This window comes from Macaca nemestrina, chromosome 2 (assembly GCF_043159975.1).
Source record: "Macaca nemestrina isolate mMacNem1 chromosome 2, mMacNem.hap1, whole genome shotgun sequence".
NCBI classification, from domain to species: domain Eukaryota; kingdom Metazoa; phylum Chordata; class Mammalia; order Primates; family Cercopithecidae; genus Macaca; species Macaca nemestrina.
In genome coordinates this window covers 201120306-201132185 of record NC_092126.1, presented here as the reverse complement: position 1 = coordinate 201132185, position 11880 = coordinate 201120306, and the positions used below count along the sequence as shown (strand labels likewise).

At 35.8% G+C, this 11880-nt stretch overlaps 1 long non-coding RNA gene across 1 annotated transcript in view; it reads right to left on the bottom strand.

Moving 5' to 3' along the window:
* Positions 1-934: 934 nt before the first annotated feature.
* LOC139361815 (uncharacterized) overlaps positions 935-11880 on the bottom strand; it is a 29705-nt gene continuing 18759 nt past the window's right edge. Inside the window, exons 2-3 of the long non-coding RNA XR_011619476.1 lie at positions 4150-4224; positions 935-1976 (exon numbers count right to left, since the gene is read on the bottom strand). This is a non-coding gene — a long non-coding RNA (uncharacterized lncRNA). The remainder of the gene's footprint in view (positions 1977-4149; positions 4225-11880) is intronic.

Here is an 11880-nt window from a genome sequence, read left to right as displayed (position 1 = left end):
CAAGATTGTACCACTGCATTCCAGCCTGGATGAGAGAGTAAGACTCTGTCTAAAAAAAAGCTTTCCAATTCTAATAATTTTCTTCTAAAATCCTCTAACACTCTGAGCATTATTAGCTGAAGACAAAGCCACAGAGTAATGGAAACCTATTTTTTAAGTAGAGGGTTACTTTATAGGGACAGAGACCACAGAAGCTTTGAAACAGGACTTGGAGGTGTAGACCCTGAAAATGAGCCAATTAAACCTACATTGATTTTTAAATTTTTACTGCTGTAAAAATCTGACTATTCATCTCAAGAATTTCTTGATAAATAGTCACCACCCTGGAAATGTTTCTTTGCACAAAAGATCAAAATTATTTTTCCCCAGAGTTCCTTTTACGATCCAACTCCATTGAAGTCACAGTTATATTTATCCTTGGGTTTCTTCTATCACATAAAAGCTGCTAAATGCCATCTATTTGCGTGTGTGTGTGCGTGTGCGTGTGTGTGTGTGTGTGTGTGTGTTTTCCTTACTGAAGTTACAATGCAAGAAGCATTGATTTTGTTGACTGAAAAGGTGCCGTGCTCTCAACAGAAATGATAACTTGCCATTTATTATGAAATTTGACCTTGGTGGCACAGCAATGAAACCATTGAAGGGGATCAATGTGATATCTTGGGGGAAAATACCATTTAAAGTTAAGGTTGATGAAGGTCATTCTGTCTTATAATTTATTTCTGTACCATTTACAGTCAGCAGTGAAAACATGAGAAAGAAAAAAGATTAATATTAACTTTTTTCTATGAAAAACTTTGACCTTGGAGGAGACCTGTTAGTTTAGTAGAACACAACAAGGAGTCTTCATAGTGGGTGGAGAACAGAAGTGTTTTGCATAATTAAATGGGGGTAGATCCCAGAAAGGAAGCATAAGAGATTTAAGGATGAGGCCAAGTACTTGGGCAGGAAGCAAAGCAAAGCTGATGTATCACACTGCATTCATGCAGAGCACAGAGGTGAGAACATCCTGGAGGATAAGATAAAAGTCAAAAGGAGTGAAATAAAAGTTGAAAACTGGTCTTGGTTAATGGTCAAAAAAATTTTAATGGTCTAGTTAACATTTTGAGATAACAAAACATGACAGACTGTCTTATTACTTTCCTAAATATTTTCTTACCATGCACTCACACCACAATATGATTCTTTTAAGCTGATAAAATGCATACGTATTAATCCTTAGTGTTAAATGTAAAAATGCGAATTAAGTCTGAAATCACAGGCTTGGTAGTTGTGAGGTTAAAAAAGAATTAACTTTTAAAATGAAACAATAACTTGTGTTTTCTTTATCTAAGTTCTCTGAGAGCTGGAACTTCATTTTACTTCAGAGTTAAATTAGGTAATAACTGAAGTCTCCTCTTTTACCAAGTTGTAAATTTAATATGAAAACACTGCTTAGAATCTCTCAGTGAATGGTTCTACTCTCCATGCCTAAATTAAGTATTTGAGGTGCACCAATGTTTTAAGATCACAATTGTATTTAATGTATATAACTTCATTGTGGCGAGTGGTACCCTGGGGTTTCCCCATTTGTCTGTAACACATGCATTCATATCAAAATATGTACAAAAAGGACAAAGTAAAATCATCACACAACTATTCAGGAGAACTTAATTCATTTTTTGAAGTGAAAATGAAGTCTTATGCTGATAAAGGGGGAAAAGCATTAAGTCAATATTTGAAGAGGGAGGGTGAATACCAACTGCCAATTTGCTAATCAGCTCTCATCAATGTCCAAGATGACTGTCTTTCATTGGGAATGCATTTCAGTCTCTGTTTATTAAATTTCAGATGGTTTACGACAACTGCCAACAAGAGGACTAATTGATGCCAATTACAGGGTCTTTCTCAGAGGAATTGGAATGAGTCCACACGATCATTTCACACACATGACTCATCTTCCCTCGATGTAATAATGATGATTAGCCACCTTGATACCACTATAGATAAAAATACAATCTCTGAATTATCTTATAAGATATGTGATCTGAAGTTAAATCAAGATAATTTAGTACTGGCATTGATAGAGCAAATTTCCCAGAATTTGGTTTTAATTTTAGTTTCCTCAGTATTACCATCTCTGTAGCAACGCAATATCCGGTTTCATAAGAAATAGGAATATATTTTTTAAATATTGTGGAAATGCTACTCTTGAAAACTCTTTTTTTAGAAAATGCAAAAATAACACAAGCTGTGCTACTATAACACACATGTCTGACTTAACAACACAAAAAGCGTTTTAATCTAATTCTCAATGACAGTTGCTATTTATGCTGTTTTTTTTCTAATGTAAACAACTTATATCTTCAGAAGTTAATGTCCTGCCTCTAAAGCCCATTGAAATACTCTCTTCTATTTAAAAGCTATTATACAACTCCACAGCATCATATTGTATTTATTCTTATAGGTAAAAAAGTGGGATGAGCGTGGTGGCTCACACCTGTAATCCTAGTACACTGGGAGGCTGAGATGGGAGGATTGCTTGCGGACAGGAGTTTGAGGCCAGCCTGAGCAACATAGTAAGAGGCCATCCTTTAAAATAAAAATGGAATTCTTACATTGCAAAAAGAAAATCTCTTCTTTACATATTCTTAATTTTAAAAATGTCAGGATTATGCCTTAAAATGAACTACGAGAACAGAGGATAAACTCTATCATTTATTCATGCTAGGATATACCAGACCTTGCACTAAGTATTTTATATATATTTTCTAATTTAATCCTCAGAGTGTCTTTGTGTTATAGATATAATGATTCCTTCTCAAGAATGAAGAAATGGAAACTAATTCTCTGGTAGCACCATTATGCCAAAAAGAATACAGCATAGGAATGAAAGGAGACCTGGAAGGGATGACTATGAAGTTCAAATGGTGAATGACTTTGTGCTGAGTATAAGTGTTTTTCATATGAGTCAAAATAATTATGTGTGTGTGTGTGTAAGTTCATATAGTAAGTAAGTAGGGCTTTTTGTTTTTTACTTAAAAATATATGAAGAAATTGAACCTATTTATTTTTTTTCTACATACCAGTATAACATTTGGTTCAAAGACTGGCAATTTCTTAGCTAAGTAAAATTATTGTTTTTTTAAATTCATTATCCCACAATCACCTAAATGTCACCTTGAGAACACAATATCAATATACATATCCAAAGTCTAGTTTTAAAAAAAAATAAAGCCAAAAATCTAAATTTTCAAACATTTAGAAGGGAAGAAGATAATCCTGGAAATCAAAGGTGGTCAGTGTTACCGGGAAAGTAAAGAAACTATCTAAAATCACTGACAACATGACAGAATTGTCCTACAGATTACAACTATCATTATTCCTACCTTGAATCCACTGAAACTTTTTTTCTTTTTTTGTGGGTTTCAGATGAATTTGGAGCACTCAAATGCCTTGTTTCTCCCTGGACTAACATATACTTTATTCTATAGAATAAACTCTTCCTGATAATAACATTGTATGAACTCTCTTACTATTATCAGCATCACAGAATCTATAACTTCTGTACTAGTAAACTTTAATTCATCATTTTTAAAGGTGCACTAAAGATTTAATGGTTAACATTTACTTAAAAAGTCACTCATTTATAACATATTAATAAACTCTCTGATAGGGTATTAGTCCATTTTCATACTGCTATGAAGAAATACCCAAGACTGGGTGATTCATAAAGAAAAAGAGGTTTAATGGATTCACAGTTCTACATGGCTGGGAGGACCTCACAATCATGACAGAAAGCAAAGGAGGAGAAAAAGCACATTTTACATGGTGGCAGGTAAGAGAGCATGTGCCTGGGAACTGCCCTTTATAAAACCATCAGATCATGAAACTTATTCACTATCCTGAGACAAGCATGGGAAACACCTGCCTCTATGGATTAAATTACCTTCCACTAGGTCCCTCCCATGATATGTGGGGATTATGGGAGCCAAAATTCAAGATGAGATTTGGGTGGGGACACAGCCAACCCACATCAGATAGATATTACTCTTTTTCATGTCCCTAAAATAGGTTTTAATTTTTTAAATACAAGAATATTAAAAATAACCATGAAGCCCTAAAGTTTCACTAGTGAGGAACTCAAATAAATTACAGTTTATACTTACTTACCTGACTCATCCTTTTAAAGTAGTTCCAAAGTATCTTAGTAATGAAACAAGTATGTCCATATCATCTATCCAGTTCCTGAAAGGAAAATAGTGGACAAGCAAATGAGCGAAAATAGCAAAAGTTTAAGAAAAATAATTGTATGCAGTCCCAATTACCTAGTCCCAAGACATTGCAAAGTCACACTGAATGAAAATGGATGAACTATACTTTTGAAAACCTACATCAACTATTGCCATATTTGAAAATTTACCCATTGCATCACTTTTACAGATTTAAATTTGTCATAACAGCAACAAAATCAAAAACAACAAAATAGAACTGTGTATCTTTGACTTTAACTCTGATATTACTAAATATATTCACAGAAACAGTCTGTTTATTCTGCTCTTTGCTTGTTTTTGGCAGGTGTGTGATTCCATTTTCCACCAAATTTTCTGTTAATTTCAAGCCTAAAAGCAAGCAATTTCTTTGGCCTGAGAACCCCCACACAAGTAAAATTAAAACGGTGCAGGAATACAAAGGATTTACTTAACAAGAGTCTAATGAAATCTGATAAACCTTTCTAGGAATTTCAGGATAATTTTCTCATTAATTAAGATCAAATATAGAAACAAGTGCCAAGGGATTTCAAAAGTTATGTTAATAAAAGCATGGAATTTTCTGATGTCTCCATAGAAAAGAAAAATAAGGTTATAGTGTAGAGATTTTCTTTCTTTCAATGCCATCACCTGCAACCTTGGGTGCATGAATGAATGACAGATATAAACAAGTGGATGAAGTTTATACTTTGCACAAGAAAAGTGTTTGATTATTTTAAAATGCTTTTTAAAATATCAAACATCATATCAGAGATGAATAAAATTATTTTCCCTTAAGCCTATTTTCTAAAAGATGTGTATCAGACATTGTACACTGTATCTAAAAGCTTTTTTAATATAAAAATGTTATAAAATGTCTGTAGAGAATGGAGCCCTAACATGTTGGTGATCTCATTTTTAACTGTATAATTTATACATTGGGAATTTGACAGGAAGAAAAATATTTCAATGTTGTAGTAGAACATCATTTTGAATGTCAAAAAATTCTCAGAGGACTTGGTAACAAGAGCTATTCAGTACAAAATATTCCATGTACTGTAATATACTGAGAACTATTCACTAATGAGAAGCAGAAAATAGTAAGAAATAAATTTAGGTGCTTAAACATTTGCTGGTATTGCCAGAGGAATACAGGGAAGCGCTGATCCATGTGTTATGGAAATTAAAAAGGAGAAGGCTGGGCACGGTGGCTCACGCCTGTAATCCCAGAACTTTGGGAGGCTGAGGCAACTGGATCATGAGGTCAGGAGTTTGAGACCATCCTGACCAACATGGTGAAACTCTGTCTCTCCTAAAAATACAAAAACTAGCCAGGCATGGTGGCACATGCCTGTAATCCCAGCTACTCAGGAGGCTGAGGCAGGAGAATCCCTTGAACCCGGGAGGCAGAAGTAGCAGCGAGCCGAGATTACGCCATTGCACTCCAACCTGGGTGACAGAGTGAGACTCTGTCTCAAAAAAAAAAAGAAGATACTTGTCTAGGAGATTTCTATCAGAATTGACTTAAAATATACTCATATACTCTGGTATTACTACTTCACATCCAGATGTTTCAACAGAATCTTTCATTTCTAAACAACCTCAACAGGAGATGAACATTTATGCCAATAAATATCTAAGGTCTGAAATAATAACTCTTAGCTGGCTAAATCAATACAATAAAGAGAATTATTAGTTCAAATGAGGGAAGGAAATACAGGAATTGTATGATATACTGTAAGAATCTGCAAGCCATTAGTAATCTAAATATCATAAATAAGGATCAACCAAGTGAATTGATTATTGAACTCATTTATTACAAAATGGGAAGCTTAGTCTTAGACAATACTTTAATCATGAATCTACAGCCTATGCAAATCTTAATTCTAATTTATAAATGAATACATGGTATAAATATATTTTTCTCCAAAATACTGTAATAAGAATTCACATCCTCTTCTCATTAAAAAATTATTAAAATATATCTTATGTATTGACATATTTGGTAATGCTTTATGTAGAAGTAGCTGAGACCCACCTTGCTTTTCTTATAATTTAGGGAAGAAAGTTCAAAATTAGCAGAGGATATTTTTGATTGAATGAAAAGAAAGAACATTTCAGTATATAATGATGAAATGATAGACACAGCAAGGCCTGCTTGTTTAGATTCCTGTTGTGTCCTTTGTCTTTGAAGATAAGGAAGCTCTGTTCCCCCAGGTAGAGGGAAAGCACTTAACACATTAGGGTGTGATGACCTGGTTCAGGAGAAGGTCAGAAATTTCTTCCCAGGTTCTATGACCTGGTCCAGCGGAAAAGGGCTGGGGAAGGTCAGAGATTTTCCTACACAGACTGATTCTCAGATTTCTCCATTTTAAAGATTCAATATGCCAAGGTGCCACATTTTGAGATAGCATGTCCTGAACAGCATCAATGTCTATTAAATTCATCATAATGATAGCTACGATTAGGTATCTACTACAGAAGACACAGTAGGCTAAGCACTTTAAATATAATTTAATCCACACAATACAGAACATTTCATATTAAACCCATTGTAGAGATGTGCAGAGCAAGTTGTGGAAGTGATAAATCAACGTTTTATCTCAGTTACATAGAAAACATTAAAGCAGGGATTGTAACCAACACTCTCTGACTCCAAATCCCATGTTCTTTTCACATTATACTGCTTCTCACAATTACTTATTGTGAATAAGACATTGTGAATCAGACACTGTGTTAGGTGCCAGGTACTATGCTAGGTGCTAAAAGCTTGATATGGTCTGGCTCTGTGTCCCCACTCAAATCTCATCTTGAATTGTAATCTGAATTGTAATACTCATGTGTGGGGAAAGAGATGTCGTGGGAGGTAATCAGATCAAGAAGGCAGTTCCACCATGCTGTTCTCATAATAGTGGGTGAGTTCTCATGAGATCTGATTGTTTTATAAGGGGATTTTCCCCACTTAACTCTGCACTTCTCTCTCCTGCCAACTTGTGAAGAAGGATGTGTTGCTTTTCCTTCCACCATGATTGTAAGTTTCCTGAGGTCTCCTCAGCCATGTGGAACTATGAGTCAATTAGACCTCTTTTCTTTATAAATTAGGCAGTCTCAAGTATTTCTTCATAGCAGCGTGAGAACAGACTAATGTAAAGCTGAAGAGGCAGAATGTGTGCAAAATAGTATACATTTTTCATGAGACAAATTTAAATTTAAATCCAGTTCTGCTCTTTTGAGCACTCACTATATGACCATGGGCTGATTATGTACTTCTTGGAGTCTTGGTTTCTCGTCTACAAAATGGAAATGGCAGCAGGATCTTTTTCATTTGTTGCTATAAAGATTATTTTTATGAGTATTAAGTACCTACCACAGTGCCAGGCACATGGTATACAGACACAAAGTAATATCTGTGATTATTGGTACTTCACAGAATTTTTCTGAAGATTAAATGAGTTAACATCAATTTCTTAGCACATCAAATATATTAGTTTTAACCTTTACCATGTACTAGAGAAAGACATAGTGCATACCTCTTGGGCCAAATAATTCTGGTTTTCTATGATGTTGAAACCCACAGATAATTAACAGGAAATTAGAGACTTAGCCTAATGAAAACATAGTTATTGTTAGGCCTCTGAGCCAAAGCTAAGCCATCATATCCCCTGTGACCTGCATGTACGCATCCAGATGGCCGATTCCGGCCTTAACTGATGATATTCCACCACAAAAGAAGTGAAAATGGCCTGTTCCTGCCTTAACTGATGACATTACCTTGTGAAATTCCTTTTCCTGGCTCATCCTGACTCAAAAGCTCCCCTACTGAGCACCTTGTGACCCCCACCCCTGCCCGCCAGAGAACAACCCCCTTTGACTGTAATTTTCCTTTACCTACCCAAACCCTATAAAACGGCCCCACCCCTATCTCCCTTCAGACTCAGCCCACCTGCACCCAGGTGAAATAAACAGCCATCTTGCTCACACAAAGCCTGTTTGGTGGTCTCTTCACACAGATGTGCATGACAGTTATTATTGACTGAACTGCTTATGAATGCAGTCTGGGTTTTGCAGGTTATATGGCAATAAACAAACAGAAAATCATCATCAACAAGAGGTCCTCCTGCTCAAGAAAAAATAGTTCTTGCTTTTTTGTCTAATATGCCAAAACCAGAACGACTAAGTTTACTATCTTTGGATTTTGTAAATGATATTTATTGAAGGGATATATGCTGCTTCTTTCACGATCTTTCTCCCTTTCTCTCTCTCTCTCTCTGTGTGTGTGTGTGTGTGTGAGAGAGAGAGAGAGAGAGAGAGAGAGAGAGAGAGAGAGAGAGACTAAATTAGTCTAACTCAAGAGGAAAACACATATAACAAAAAGAGCAGATAAGGAAAAAGGATTGTGAAGATACCAAAATATGCTATCCCAAAATATGCCTCTTTGGCATCTGGAATATTTTGAACTAAAGGCTATTAAAAAGTGGCAAACCTAGGAAAAGCTCTAAAAACAGGGCACAAGTTTTCTTTCTATAAAGAAAAGTCTTATTTGGAAAAGGTATCTCTCTCTCTTGTACCAGAAACAGGAAGACTCTTAACAATTCTTATCAAAGGAGAAAGCACCAATGAAAATCTGCATAAAAATCTTATTAAATGTCCCTTACTTAACATACATTTTTAGTCACCTTTCCGTAACTTGCCTCTTCCATATGAAGACCAAAAACCCTTTTTCTATCCTAAGGTGGTATATAAGCCCAAGTTCTGACTACCCCCTAGGGTTTCTCCTCATTGAGTACTCTCATGTGTATGTACAAGGCCCATCTTAGTAAACGTTGTTTGTTTTTCTCTTGTTAATTTGTCTTTGGTCAGTCTAATTTTCAGAGGCCCAACCAGAGAACCTAAGATGGATAAAGAAAAAATATTGTTTTTCCTCCCTTAGAGTTGGATAGAAAAAAGCAACAGTTTGACCCTGGGAAAATTCTCACCTCTTAACTTGTTGCAATCAATAAAAGTTGTTTGGTTCTGGATGGTTGTGATCCCAGAGTAATGGGAAATCTCTGGCAAAGTGTCGGAAACACAGAGTCTAAATCTGCCTTTGCTGTATCTCTTCATTTCTGTGAGCCCCTTCTGTGAGAATAATAATAACGTCTAGCAAGTGCTGAGCAATTACCGTGTCACTCTCTTTAGACGTGTGTAATTATTTAATCCTGTAAACAATGAGATGGATACAGATGAGGGGCCATTGGTACTGGGATTTTTTTTTCAAACATTTTCGTTTCAAAGTTACTTTGCACTAGAATCTGAATTACAACCGAGAGATTCTAGCAGTAGAGTTTCATCCTCAACTGTAGGGGAGGAAATATTACTTCCTTCCGTGCTGCTGGGTTCTTTGGTCTAAAAATTAAATTGACATAAGACGCATTAATAGGAGAAAAACAATTTTAATTATGTATGTATGCATAGAAGTCCCACAAAAATATGGGACTCAAAGAAGCTGGATGATTCAGGCTTATGTATTATCCTGAGCTATACAAAGTAATAGGGGTTTGAGGGTTATGAGCGAGTAAGGAGGAAGCCCCAGTTAAGACAAGATGGTGAGTAAAAGCACCATAAAATAAACGTAACGGGTTTTTTGGGTTTTTTGTTTATTTGGTTTTTTTTTTTTTTTTTTTTTGAGTCTGTTGCCCAGGCTGGAGTGCAGCAGCGCGATCTCAGCTCACTGCAAGCTCTGCCTCCTGGGTTCACACTATTCTCCTGCCTCAGCCTCCCAAGTAGCTGGGACTATAGGTGCCCACCACCACGCCCGGTTAATTTTTTTTTTTTTTCTATTTTTAGTAGAGACAGGGTTTCACCATTGTTAGCCAGGATGGTCTCAATCCCCTGACCTCGTGATCCACCAGCCTCAGCCTCCCAAAATGCTGGGATTACAGGCGTGAGCCATCACGCCTGGCCTGTTATGCAAGTTTTAAGTCCATGATTGAGGGTCCAGTCATTAAAAGTCTCTAGTGATTTAGTCATCTTCTATTCCTGAAGCAGAGGCAGACACCCTTACAAAAGGCTATTTCCTTTATAGATATACATTTCTCTTATAAATGGGCAACTTCTCACAGATACTTTACAGTTTCTCAGAATAACCAACTCAAAATAATATGCAAAAGAGGTATATTTTTGGTTGGTGTGTCCTGAGTCTCAATACAACCAATACACTAGTGTAAACATGAAAGCATCAGTCTAGGTGGGCTCAAGGACTCCCTTCCAACACCAACATGCTTTGTGCTTAGGTAGGTCTGAAAAAGATGACTTAACAAAATTGACTGCCTACAAGTGTGGGAATTATTTTAGCTCACAAACATGATGCTTCACAAAAAACAAATTCTGTTTTTCAGATGTAACAAGTAGGGATAGAATACTTAATTCTTAATAACAATTTTCATAGGATAATTTTTGTTTTAAAAGCAGAAATCAAACTCTTCTCCTAAGAGATATTCTTACCCTTCTAATAGAATATTATTGGTAAATGATTTCTCTTCCTACAGATCTTTTTTCTTTAATGTCAATATGATGGTTTTTGTTATAGATTTCAAACATTGTGTTGTATTTTTTGTTTGTTCATTGTTAGCCCCTGGCAATATTTACAAGATTAAGAAAAAATACAGTCCCCAGCAGTGTGGCTTATCATCTGAAAGACAACACTCACACACGCATATTCCACACACAGACACACACACCCTCCTCATAAATGACTCAATCCAGAGTTTCAGATGCTAAAGTCTGACCGTTGCCATCATTGAGAGTTTCAGCCAGGGAGGGGAGAGGGTGTCATTCTCTCTTCATTCATTTTCACTTTTATTATGTAACTGTATAATGTGAGTGAAACCTGTATTTTAAAAGGAAAGAAAGGGGTAGCCTATTCACTCTCTCTAGGTGTATGCAAACCACTTGAAACCAATTAGGTGTCAACAGAATTGTTAATTATCCTGGGGTCACCACCTTTTGTGAAGCCTTTCAGAGTAAAAGAGAGGTGTGGCTTAGCACACAGCAGGTTTAAACAACCCTCTAATTGACAAATTTTATACTCAGCAGTTGGGTTGGCTGGAGAAGTTAAATCACATTTACTCTCCTTCACAGGAGAAAATGGATAGACCATTATGTTTATTATTCATTCATTTATGAAACAAATATTTATTGATTTGCTGGTTTTAACTTTAGGGTTTGGCTACCAGTGGTTAATAAGAGAAGCAGTCACTGCCCTATGAGTATTTCTTTATGAGAGGATACTCTCACTTCCCAATTTACAAATAATTAATTAAGAGAAACTGATTGTAGGATACATCAGAAAACTCTAAGTCTAGAGACTTCTAGAGCCTAGGCTTCTTTGTTTCCTAATTCTGAACCTGAAAAGTCAAGGTGCCATACCTTTACTTAGGCTAAAGAATTAACAGTCTTCATAAGCACATCAATAAAATACCAGCTTTCTCCATCTACATTTTTCATTCCAAGATTCCCATTCCCCTTTGAAGAAGCCATCACCACCTTCCTTTTACCACTATCTCAAAATATAATACGGATTACACTGAAACCTACACTTCCACATAGAATCACTTAAGAATTATACTTAAATCAACTTTAAGTTTCATTAGTAGTTTTAATATGCTGTGTGAAA